Source organism: Prinia subflava, chromosome 1 (assembly GCF_021018805.1).
Source record: "Prinia subflava isolate CZ2003 ecotype Zambia chromosome 1, Cam_Psub_1.2, whole genome shotgun sequence".
Lineage (NCBI taxonomy): Eukaryota > Metazoa > Chordata > Aves > Passeriformes > Cisticolidae > Prinia > Prinia subflava.
In genome coordinates, this window is record NC_086247.1 from 132,897,373 (window position 1) to 132,909,629 (window position 12,257).

At 41.6% G+C, this 12,257-nt stretch overlaps 1 protein-coding gene across 2 annotated transcripts in view; it reads right to left on the reverse strand.

Moving 5' to 3' along the window:
* FAM171A1 (family with sequence similarity 171 member A1) overlaps nucleotides 1–12,257 on the reverse strand; it is an 87,153-nt gene that overhangs the window by 73,313 nt on the left and 1,583 nt on the right. The window lies entirely within an intron of this gene.

Below are 12,257 nucleotides of genomic sequence, written 5' to 3' on the forward strand. Positions count from 1 at the left end.
AACCTGGTAAAGACAAACTGAGACAAACTAAGATGTGAAGAAACTACATATCATAGCAATACTAATTATTATGCTCGTATTTGTTTTCTTCTTTACAAGGCTTAAAAAAACACTAACAAAATCAGTCACATTGATAAGGGAATAATTCATTACAAGGAAAGGGATCAATGGACTTAAAATTAAGTTATTTTCTTTTTCCCTATTCTTTTTCAGGTGGTATAAAACACATAGTTTTTTATTTCACCCTCAGGCAAGATCCAGTGAATACAGAGCTACTTCATAAAAATCACAGGTCACTAGTTTAGGTTTAAAGCAAAAAAAACATTAAACCAAATATTATATTGTAAGAAAACACTGAAAAATATATATATGGGGAACATTGAAAAATGCAATTGGTTATCAGCAAAATTCCTGAAATCAACATTTATCAGTGTTGTCTCACTCTCTGAATTACAATAATTGCTGCCGATGGTATTTTCTGCATTGTAACTACAGACAAGTATCACTTTTTAAAAGCACCTTGAATTTGAGGTGGTTTATCTTCCTGCTGCTTCCAAGTATGAAATGAGATTCTGATGTTATCTGCAATGTCAAGTTTTGCGAGTATGTTTAAAATACAAATTTGTTTACAAGACTACATTTTAAAATGTAGGTTATCTTCTGTCAAAATGAAATAAAGTTAAAAATAAAGCTCAACTCAGAAAGAAAGGGAAGGTGAAGGAAAGTGCAAGAAGAAAAGGAAGAAGGCTCTTAGTACTCATAGCTGGAATCCATTCAAACTTCATTTCCTGTATTGGAACTTTCATGCCTTCCTATCACCTTTATGCTTTTTATTTTTGTCCCCTTTTTTAATCTTCTTCGTTTCTTTACATATATATATATATATTCAGAAACAAAGCTTGCCATTCATTTTGGGGACTAGTTGCTGTGTGCATAGGAAAAAACCCCTCAGATTTGAAGATCAGTGTAACAGGTGGGGGCTCTCTGCCTTCCCAGGAGGTTGAAAGCAAGCCCAGGCTGCTGACACACCCCTGTGCTGCCCACTGCCAGGCAACTCTCTGCCTTTACCCTTTACACTCAGGCAAGTGTGACAAAGAAAAGCATGGAACTGTAAGAAAAGGCAGAATAAATCTGAACATTATTTCACAAGGGTCCAAGCAGAAGCTTCATTACTATCACTTAATTCATTAAAAGTTCCTTAACCACCGAAGTAAAAATAACATTAATTAAGAACAAACTCTTGAGTGGGCTTGATTTACTTCCCAGCCCTGACCTAGACAGTGTATCATCATAGTCACTGCACTTTCTCTTTACTCCTGACCTTATTTTATGCACAACAGACACACCCTACTCATCCTCTGACTACAGAACAAGCAATGAGCCTTTCTTTTGCAAGGAAGATACACTTTTATTAATTTGACCCTTTATTACTTTTATTATACACTCAAGAAGCTGTAAGAATAACCTAAAAGATTAAACTCAGCAAGACAAAATGCTGTTCTTGCTAGCAGACATACCCATCACCTTCAAAGCCTTTGGGCTGTTAAAGGCTCTTCTGAATTTTAACATTTGGAGTAATGAAGGCTGCATTTTACTATCTCCACAAAGACACACCAGAAAGTAAGCACTGACATGCAACCCAATAATGTCAGCTATCATTTGTTTATAGCCAGCCCCTAGATGATGCACCAAGGCTCTGTCAGGCTGGACTGTTTCAAGTACATGCTCACTAGCTGTTAACCTGTACAGCAGTATACAGAATGCCATGAAGTTACAGTGAGGCAATGAGATTTCCTGCCCCATGTCAGCATCATGGTAAGGAAACAGTGCTGTACATTTACCTTTCCTCCAATTCAATATATTCCCTCTTGGAAATGCTACCATAGGCACAGGCACACAGAGTACCTGAGAGAGCTTGGCCATAAGAGTTTACACTTTAATATTTTCCCCCATGCACTCAGGCTATGGGTAAGGGAAGATGACATTTGATACTCCGAGCAGCTAACTGATGCAAGACTTGATCCTCAAATGCATCAGATATTAAAAAGCACCTCTGTTTATGTGCAATCATCTATGGTAAGCAAAGATTCTCTACCACTCTGAAGGAACCTACAGGTTTATCACTTATTAATGAGTTTCGTCTTGAGAGCTTAATATACATTTTTATAAAAAATCTTTTCACCACAGAAAAATGAAACACTTTAAAGCATGCATTAACTTGCACACGGGAATAACAATTACCTTTCTAGGAGCCCACCACAAAAACCGGTCTACTCTGTTTGCCTAGCCCCTCGCCCCTCAAAACTCAAGACTTTTTCTGTGCACAGAAAGTCTTGAGACGTTACACTATTCTGACCCCCTCTCTAATCACAACATCTGCTGAGAGGGCTCACTCAGCCCTTTACACAGCCAAGTAAACCATGCCTTAAAAAAACCACAAACAAATGAAACAAACACCCCAAGATTCACTGAAAGATTACATACAGGTAAAATTACTAATTAAAACAACATCTTCACCAGGATTCTGAGCACAGCTAAAGAATGACAAGTAGTTTTTGCTGAGGTAAAGCTTCATAGAACAGGTAAGTATTCATATCCAACCTTAAGAAGGACAGCCTGATCACATGTCTGCAAAAATTAATGGTTTTCAGTACGGCAGATTCTCTTCCTTCAACAACTGTTTTTTAAAGTACTTTTACTAATTTAATAGTCTAAAGCCCACTGCAGTTACAGCCTACAGCAATAAGCAAACTTGAAATTAATCCTGTTTTAAATTCTAGCTCCTATTGCTTCAGGCTGCTTGAAGCACCTGTATATTTAATTTTCATGTAACATGCTAACAACAATATTTACATTGACTAAGTTTAATGCCATACTTCCCTCTAAAAAGTTCTAACTAGCAGTATACTAAAGAATGAAATAAAAATTCCTTTGTTCTTATAAGATAGTTAACTTTTAAAGAAAATGAGTGTCTTTTAAAATTTTTATGGTAGGGAAAATGTAACACTCCCCACACACAGGTTTACCACAAAACAACGAAAATACAGGTCTCATTTCAAATGTGTTCCTGGGTCCTGCAAATCATACATAATGAACCAAGAGACTGAAACTTAAGTTATTTGCCAGGACTTCAAATGCTGAAATAAGCTGTGAATATTGCAAGAATATTCTGGGTACTAGCAGTCAAGATAAAAGAGCAAGTACATCGCTGTGCTTCACTGTGTCTGTCAATGTTATTAACCCAGGTAGCCTTTTTAACTACTCTAATATTTGTCCAGGTCAGCATACTTCTCGGCAGGTTTCAAAACTTGCTGGGATCACAATTCAGAGAAGAAAGCTCCCATCTTGAGCTGCTGGCTCCCATTCTGCAAACACAATGCAAAACCTGGACAAGTTTATCCTCTTCTGCCCTAGTCCACTTACCCCCTGCAGACCATTAGTCCTGTCTCCAAAGCTCCTGGGTACATTTATTTCCCTAGCAATGTTTGACCAACTCAAATAGAAACACGAAAGGGCTGTGAACACTCCCTAGGACACTTTCCTGCCTGTCATCAGCAAAAACAAACCAAGCTTTTCAAGATATGATGAGAGGGCCAACACAGGGACAGAAAGAGGAAGGGCAGGATAAAGAGTTAAAAGTTCTTTCAGCAGACACTCTGATCTTGGAGACATTCATGCAAAAGTGCAGTAGCTAAGGAAAATAAGGCAATTAGCTGAAGGAAGGTGGGAATCACTCTGGCTGGCAAGACACATCAGAGAGGAGTGACCAGACACTGCCAGGCATCATGTGCTAATCATGTCAAATCCTATGCTGACAACTTGCTGGCAAAAGTTACTCTACCAGAAGACTATGGTAAGTGCCAGTACTGCCCACATGTTTCTTTAGCATTCAAATGAACTGAAATATATTATTTCCTCTCAAGCTATTTAGAACATCCAGAAAAAAAGTCGACTCAGGTATTAACTCACTTGTTGCCCTACAACTGGGAGAAACACTTCTGAGCACTTGAGTTGTCACAGTACATGTCACAGTACACTTGAGCTGAAACTGTGGATGGAAGTCTGTTTAAAATTCCATGCAGGGTACAAACTGGAAATCCTAGGCAGGGACAAAACCCTGTTCTGACAGCTGCAGCTCAAAGTGCCTCAAATCATCTGCCCTTAGGTCCAGGTCTGCCAGTATTAACTGGCAGCATAGTGCAGGGTTTTTTTTTACTGTAAGCAAATTGGTTTTTCAAAAAATTCTTTATGCTTTCACTTTGAGCAATGGGATGGTATCATATTTCCAGATAAGAGCAATTTCCTTTAAGTAGTAACTTTTAAAACAGCTACCTTTATAAATGCTGTGCCTTACGTCTTATGCTTTAGTTCTATAAAAAAATGTAATCCTGCATCAGCTGGCACTGCTGCCATGAAGTCCTTGCTTTCCCTTACCAGCTCCTCCCAGCCCTTTTTGCTGCACCAGCAACGGTATTTGTGTAATTTCTGATGAATCCAGTCAGGGAAATGATCCAGGTGAAGACTAAGCTGAGGCATACAGGAGTCTTCAGTTGGATAACTTCCTGGATCTGGTTTACCACACTGCTACACAAATGCCAGTATGAGAAAACAGACACAGATGGGAGTAACAATGCAATTTAATCCAGAATAAATCAACCCCTGGGAATACAAAGCTAATTAAAAACATGGCAAAAACATATAGGCAAGTCCAAACAACTCTGCAAGCCTCCTTACTTGTTTCTGAACTTTTTGTTTATTTACCCTTGGGAATGAAACACTTAGGTTCATAAGCATAACGCTACAAAGACAAATGGTTTAGAAATGTAAATAGACAGTAACTCTTGTTTGAGTCTTGAAAAACAAATAACTCAGCCAGGTAATCCAAGAGTGTGTTCCTTCACACAGTTTATTTCACTGTATATATTCAGCAGCTCAAGGCCAAGCCAGAGGGCAACACCAAGGGAGGCAACATTGAGAGAGGATTCATCTGACTGAGTGGGGATTCAAATCGTGTTGTGTAGGCTGTCATGCTCGTCAGTGGAGGTTCACACAGTGGATATTCATCACACCAAATGTGCTTTACTCCAGGTGACAGGAATACTTGGCTCCATTAGCTAAGATTAGATCTCGTCTGTAAAAGGCCCCTGGGCAACTCACTACAATGCAGACACTTGAAGACTGCAGACACCCAAGCAAGAGGAGATGCCTCCTACCCTGCATGCAAACTGCATCTCCCTCACATGAGGAGTACTTGGTATGTACAGACTGAGACATAAGATATTTGGATCTCAACCTTTCACAGCTTTTCACAGTACGGTGAAGAGCAAGAGGGCCAACAAAACTGCTGATACATTAATTTCCTTGCAGCAGCAGTACAAATGCAGCTTTTACCTTAACTTGGTGCTGTTTTGTTAGCAAGTCTCACAAAATCACCTGAGAAATACTTGCTGTGTTAGTATATACCTTTGCTCATAAAGTATGAAAGACACCATGTTTCAGTAATGACAATCACAAAGGTGGGATGAAACAAGAGGAAGAACCCAATACCACTATCACTTCTGTTAATCAATGCAAGAAGAAGAAAGGGTTCTGTTTTCTTTAACAAAGCAGGACTATTTTATCTACCTCTACCTCCTATTTATCTCAGCACTGATGGACTGTCAAGGTGAGTTCCTCTTTACTGTTAAACAGTGTTATTGTATTATACCCCCCACATAGTACAGCAGCTCTCAGCAGTCCTGCAGCCACAACTAACTGGAAGCATTATGCACCTCTGGATTCAGCTGCTTTGTTGTCCCCAAGCTGAAAGGATGCTGCTACTTCCTTCCCCTTGGCTTCCGCTCCGTGCTCCATTTCCTCTCCGCTAACTTCAGCTGCCACTGTGTCTCCTCAAAGCCCTTGAGGGCTTGAAGCCCAGAGAGGCTGAGGGTGGCCCCTGCAAGTGACTCCAGCTCTGGCAGGGCCTATGTGTGCCCTCTCTGGTGTTAGGTGCTCTCTCCTCTCCATCTGAAGGGCACCCATGACAGCAGCAGTCTGCCATGGCGCAGCTCCGCTCACGGCAACAGGGAGGCTTCACCTGCCAACACACGAGGGGTACGGATAATGAACAAGGACAGGAATTCACTCCCGGGCATGCCTCCACTGAATGGCACAGGCAGTGACAGAACTGCAAAAAGGAGAAATAGGAACAACAGGAGCAATTAAAAGACAGCTTCGGTGTTGGATTTCCAGGGACTTCTGTGCCCTGCCTGCATACACTGCTTCTACTCAATTTTATACTCTTATATCCACTGCAGCTCAGTTTAAATACACCCAATCTCCCAAGTAGCTAGTGATGACCCCTAAGAATTAAGAGAGTCAGGTTTTGAGACTACACTGTATATAAATGAATTTTTCCTTCAGCTTTTCCTCAAGATCTGTTCCTCTTCAAGCTAGCAAGAGTAGCATAGGTATATCTGAATCAGAACATCGGCATTTTACAGAAATGATAATGTTGCTCTATGTTGAAACATACTTAAAAATACTCATTTCAAGGGCTCAGACATGCCATTAAGTCAACAGTGATTCTGTCTTAGTATTTTAAAGTTGAAGATTCAATGTATTTAGAAAAAACAACAGGAAATTATAATATGTTCACATCTTATGGCTCTGTATTAAAAAAAATACAAATTTTCCAGTTTCTAATAAAGCTAAAAATGGTATTTGTTAAAAGCATGTGTATAATGCTTATTATCCATGCACAGCAAGCCAGATATTACATTAACTGAAAGCTTAATGTAAACCAGCCTTCAGGATAATGTTTCTGGAATTTCTGAAGGAAAAAAAAAGCACTCAAGTTCTCTTTGGCACTTCCTAAAACAAAACGTTTTAGTGTACATTATTAACATATATTATATTAGCATTATTACACTGTTTTTTTTTCTAGTAAATACAACCATTTACACAGACTTCTTGCCTCCATTACTTTTGCTTCCTGGCATGTATATGGTAAAACTATTTGAACCTGTGGGAGAAGCAAAATACCAACAGCACACTTCTCTCAGAAGTTGCCTTTCTTCATATCTAAAGGCAGAACAGATATATCTACTGGAGCAAAGGAAAACTGATCTTACAAAAATGCAGATTGCATAAGGTAATGAATATATAAGCCAACAGGAATACTGAAAGTGCATTTGATTTCAAGTTTTGTGTATTTCTGAGAGATTAGTTTGCCTTTGGCTGACTGGAAGAAGAACACTCCTTGAATTATAAGCCTGAGATTCACAACAACTGTACTGATCCAATGTACTGGAATTTGGGATGTGGAACAGAAGCATCACCCCCAACCACACTGCTGTTCAATGGTAAGACTTCAAGCAGGGCTGTTAAGAAATGCCATTTAAGCTGAACCTCCAACCTGCCAGGTACAGCACATTCCCACAGTGACATGACCAATGCACTGCATTTCCTTGGCATGCATTTTCTTCTTGGTTTTCTTCCTGCACCAAGCCTGGCTTTGCCCACTGAAGACAAGAGTAAAAAACTAATCTGAAGTTTGTAATAACAGGAAGCAGAGTGACATTTCCGTTCCTCCTTCCATTTACCAAAACCACTGGAGATTTCTTATATTTGAAAGAAAACCTAAATGCACAATTCTTCTTCCTTCCCAGCACACAAATATATGCAGCCAAGCTTCTGTTAACCTTTACAATTAAAAATTGTAAAATTGCATTTCATGGCTACCAAAACCTGCTATTTAAAACCATTCACTTAGCCTAAAGTTGACACAGCCATCCACAAAAGCATCATGAACCCAGTTTTAGTCTCAAGCAGGAAAAGGCATCAGTGTGGTTTTAAAAATGACAAAAATAAGGAGACAGGGAGAAACACATGGCAATTAACACTATTTCAAGACACAAGTGGGCAAAAAGACAAAAGTGGGACCACAGGGACAGCCAGCATTGAAATTTGTCACTTCACAAGTGCATACATGCATTATTAAAGGTAAGTTGAATCACTTAGTGCCAGGTATTACAAGCCAAAAGGGTGCACACAAATGCTCTGGAGAAAAAGACTGCAGCTTTATACCCTCAGATCACCTAGGTAACTTGTTCATCTGACTGAGGGAATTCAGTTACTAGGCATTTGCAGGCATAAGTAGTTCAAGACAAACATGAAAAAACCCCAACCAAAACCTAGTGCTTACCTGGATCTGATAATTGATAAAATCAACAAACACATCTTCATTAACACTTTACAACACTGTCTAGTACTGAGTAAACAATTGCCTCCTCCACTAAAATAAAGCAATGCCTTTTGTGCTACTTTAGAGCAATTTAGCTTCTACTCTGAGGAGTCCATTTGTGGTCTCAATGAAATAAACCTTTGGATTTGATGGTCATTAGTAATTTGCAGCTGAATGAGAAGAGACAGTACGGCAGTGCAAGAGCAAAGAGAGAAAGACTATAAAGACTATTTCTGCATGATCTAAACTTCAGCATCGTTGTTAAAAATGCAAGCTGAGGATAAACAGTTTAAAAACAGACCAAACACAAACAAGCCAACCCCCCCCCCCAAAAAAAAACCCCAGAACAGGAGAGTCTTCTCAGAGCTGTTACTGTGCTGTTCAGAACAGCAGACTTTGCAGAATGTCCAGCTGAAATGGTTGTGAAGTTGGCTTCCACAAAGCAATGGAATGGCTGCTTGAAGGAAGGCAATCCCAAACAGCAGCACTCAAGCATCAACCTTCCTGTCCTCCATGAACACAGAGGGAAAAAACACTGCAGATTCTGACTATGCATAAACATCTGAATTTTTATTCACCATCATACTGGAAAATAATTATCTTCCTAACTGCATTCTGGGATTGCGAAGGTGGGATGTCCTGACCATATTCATCGACTAATAGGCTAGTATTTGAATTGGGTGCTATTTGTAACTCAAATATTATTTTATAATTCATAACTTCTTAATTTTGAACAACTAATAAAATAGGAAGACCAACTGAAATATGAGTTAAAACCAACACACACTGCAGCAGACAGATATAATGCCAGATTTCAGCATTAAAACAGACTATTCTAGGATTTCTCTAAAAAGACCTCCCTAGCAACTACAAATAAATGATTCTCATCTACTGAGAACAAAGTTTACAGGCAATAAAGAAATTAAATCTCTTCCCAAATTACACTGATTATGCTTACATTCTCCCTGGGTTAATCTTACATCTTCATATAACTCTTAAACTCCTATTTGCCAGGGGTCTGTTGTTAGGTTTTACACAAGACCTGTTCATGTGAAAAATGTGCACCGTATATTTTGTGTACTCACCAAACAAATCACCAGTGCCAACAGGAATTCAGCTTAAGGGTTAGTTTGGGGGCTTGTTTGTTTGTTTTAAAATTTGCACACATTCATTTCAGCACTAAAAGAAACTGAAGCTCTGGAATACCTGTTAGAACAATTAAAAACCCAAACAAAATCAAAACCAAACAAAACCCCCACAAAACCATAACTCAGTCCTCATCTGAAATAGCTGTCAGGTTTTACGTACTTGAGAGAAGTTATAGAGGTAAAGGTTCTAAATGATGCCTTCATGGACATCCAACAGCCTCACTGCTGGGGCTTCAAGCACCAACACTGACAAAAGTGAACAACTCATCTGTGAGAATTTTACCCTATTAAAGCAAGCAAGTTACTGAAAGTTACAGGGTACCTCTGTGACCTTGAGAGGTCACAAGAGATTTGCATTAAAAAGTAATTCTGTTTTCTAAATACGGTGCTAAGTGCAGAGCTTAATAATCAGTACTTCCATATTCACAAATTACATCATCAGTCTGGCTGAGGAGAATTTGAAGTTGGGACTGTCTGAACATATGTCTGAGATCAATGAAAGAGAGAAATCCTTGATGCAAAGCATCCCTCTTTATCCCTTCCTTAATCAGAACACTGACTACACATCCCACCTTCAAAAAGCTCCAAATTCAAGACCTTTTTATTTGGTTTGTTAACACAGAAATGGAACCTCTTAACCAAGACTCATTTAATCTGTCCCACCATGAGGAGGGTTCTCCACCCTAGTCTCATGTAACCTGCCCACCAATACTGCAACTGAAGCAATTAATGGCACATTCTGGTTTCTAACCTCTACCTTTATTTCAATCACTTGGTTTTTAACTAGTCTATTCACAGACACAAAGGGAAAAGACAGTCATTTGCAAACATCCCTCAACTTTGGCAATGGCCCTTTACTTGTACCTACAACTGTGACCATGGTACTAAAAAGGCAAGAGTGAAAAACAGCTAGTTTAGGTTTTACAACCATTTAGCAGTTAGTGTGCCATGTGTATACAAACTGGGAATATACCTGGTACTAAAACTCTTTTCCCCAGAAAATCATCACACCTGATGTTCAGGAAGTTATTCAAGGCTACAAGCTGGCATCACAAACTTTCAAAAAAAGATTCACAGTAAGAAGGTGGTAATTAAGAAGCAGAATACACTCTGACACAAGATCAGCTCTACATATCCCCTTGTACCAATATACATGTCCAAAGCGTGAAGAGTGAGCTTGTAATCAGACTTTGGAAAGCAAGACTATGAAAATTCAGATGTTCTTACATGGAAGACAAAATTAGACATTTCTATTTCAATGAAGATATTCTCAGCTCACTGACATAGCTGTTATTACCCAAATAATCAGCCATCAGTCTTGATGTGGATGTAGCAGCTACAGACAAGCCTTTCCTTGCCATCTGAATTGAGCTTGACAAGAGAAGACAAGATCAGCAGGGCAGCTGAAAGGCACTAATTCTGCCAATACCTCACCACTTTGATCATATGAAGGAGATTTTCTGTATGATATAAAAATCACAATAGATTTTGATATTACCTTGGTATCTGAAGTGCCAGCTTCATGGGCCACACAAAGCTCTGGTTTTCTGGCATGCTTATCAGTAAACTCAGTATATCTAGAGTTTAGTGGTTTTTGAGTTTCAGTTAGTGGTTCTTATTCCAGAACTGCTATTTTTTTTGCCCTTTAAAAAAGGCAGAAACTGGTATTACACTTGATGTCAGATTGCCTGGCGTGGTAGGTTTTCCTACAAGACACCTCTGCTTTTTGACTACCCTGTGTGTAAACACATGCCCATGCACATTCTACTTAGTGTACCTAAATAGAACTGTGAAAGAAGGAAAGATTACTTTTAATGTTTTATTTCTTGCTTCCCTTACTGATTGTTACCACCTGTGTGAGATAAGGAAAGCTCTGAGGAAACAGGACATATGCGTGCCCTTCACATGGTGCCCGTCCATCCCAGCACAAGAGGAAGGATGCTGCCAGCCCACTGCCATGAAGGCTCAGCCAGTGTATGGGCGCGTATCTCAGGTGACACATTTAGCCATTTGACAATACATGCCACAAGGCCAACTCTGACCACAGGGGAGGATGAATTTCCTTCTAACATGTCCTGTACCCCTATGTACACAAGTTTTCTGCATCCTGACATACCCGTGGTCTTGGCAGGCACGCTGCCGCCACAGGATACCTGTCGGAGCCCGACGGAGGGGCTGCCCTCCTGCCACCAAACGCAAGGCCGAGGGCGAGGGGGGCACGGCGGCGTCTCCCCGCCTCGCCGAGATTCCACAGCGGGGAGGGCAGGTGCACCTCGCCGGCCGAGGGGCTGCCACACCACGGCACAGGTGAAGCTCAGGGCTGCGCCCCAGGGCAGGACCCGCAGCCCGGCACGGGAGCATCAGGAGCTGCTCCAGCTGCCCCCGGGGCGCTCGGGCACTGGCTGCCTGCGGCTTCTGCTCCCGCGAGGGCGGAGGACGACCCTGCCTGGCCGGAGAGCATCTCTGCCCGGCTGCCCAGGGGCAGCGGTGACAGACCCCGCCCGGCTGGCGGGAGCCACCGCGCCGAACAAAAGGCCCAGCGAAGGCCCGGAAACGTCCCGGGGCCGCGGCCGAGGCGCGCCGTCAGCCCAGGGGGCGAACCCCAGCCTGGCGGCCCCGCACGGCCTGCGGCCGCCGTGCCCCCCACCCGCCTCTCAGCGCCGCGTCGGGCCCTGCAGCGGGCACGGTGACGAGAGGGGAAACCGGGGGAAAAGGACGCAGTGCAACAGCTCCGGCGGCGCCGAGGGACGGAGGGAGGAATGGAGGGGGCAGCACAATGAGGCCAGCGCAGCCCCTGTCCCTGCCAGTAACAAAAGCTCCCCAGCCGCGGGGCTGCCCCGCTCCTCCGGGCTGCGGGCTCTGCGGCGGCCGGTGGAAGCCGCGAG